The sequence below is a fragment of the Austrofundulus limnaeus genome, unplaced genomic scaffold (genome assembly GCF_001266775.1).
Source record: "Austrofundulus limnaeus strain Quisiro unplaced genomic scaffold, Austrofundulus_limnaeus-1.0 Scaffold128, whole genome shotgun sequence".
NCBI classification, from domain to species: Eukaryota; Metazoa; Chordata; class Actinopteri; order Cyprinodontiformes; family Rivulidae; genus Austrofundulus; species Austrofundulus limnaeus.
Window position 1 is genome coordinate 158744 of NW_013952530.1, and position 1213 is coordinate 159956.

Consider the following 1213-nt stretch of genomic DNA (forward strand, 5'->3'; position numbering starts at 1 on the left):
AATATACACTGCCTTTTTATGGTACCGTTTTGTTCATTTTTCTCAATAACATCTTATCCCAAAGCTTTACAAAATCTTGGTTTGCATTATAGCCTGCAGGTGTTGCTTTTATTGTGTTTTTATGTTCGTATGTATGTCTCTTCTATAAGCTGCACTTTACATCTCTGTGTTTCTTTTTTATGAATAATGGACACAGATGCAAGTCTKCCTGTTTGGAGGACTGGAAGAGAAGCCAGAGCAGGTAAGAGAAATGAGGGAGAGCGACATTATGGTAAAAACACAGCCTGGAGCTCATTAAAAGCRTCTCTCACAGGGCTCAGCAACACAAGCAGAGCTCAATTCAGTCTAACTTTTTTTTCCCCCGCTGGCTCTACTAAACAGCCTAATTAGACTTAGATTCTCTAGTGGTCCCTAATGATAGAGATTCACAAACAACACCAGCGACTACAGGACATTGGGAGACCTTACACTGATAYGTATTTACTGGTTTTGCACATTCTCGTCCCCTCTCTTGTGCATACAATTTCAGTTTATGCACGTTTCTTCTACTGCAAGTATCATTGCAATTGAGTTAAAGGGATTATTAGTACAACTGTTAGAGCTTGTAGTTTTGTACCACTGTAATACTGTAAAATGATTGTTCAGCAGTGAAGACACATACACTTTCAGACTTAAAAACATATTCAAAATGGACTATTRTAACTCCTTAGTATTTACTTTCACTTACAGAAAAAATAAAAATTCAGAATAAAATGCTATACAGAAAAATCCTATACTAACCAGAAACTGGCTTCTTTATGTTCTACTTGAGTATTTGAGATGAACGAATGATGCAATCAATACCACAGACTAAGTATTTGACAAGTGCAAAAAAAAAAACCCACTCCGAACAAATAAAAAAAAAGAAACACTGACAAGTGCCAGGGGAGAGGACGAATCACTGACAATGAGACAATTAAAGGAGGGCAGCAAGAAACAAAAACCTTCCTTTTTTTTACAATAATTGCACTTTATCCTTATCAAACTAACAGTTACCCTCTCTGCATTTGTCTTTTTCACACTCCAAAGCTGTGAAGAGGAACAGACACATGAGCTGAGAAGAAAAAAATGAGGGGAGTGTGTGCGTGTTGGGGGGAGGGGTGAAGATGAGAGCGGAAAATTGAACGATCAGCTAACAGGCTTTTGTTAAAACAAAGCTTGCTGGGGGCATTGC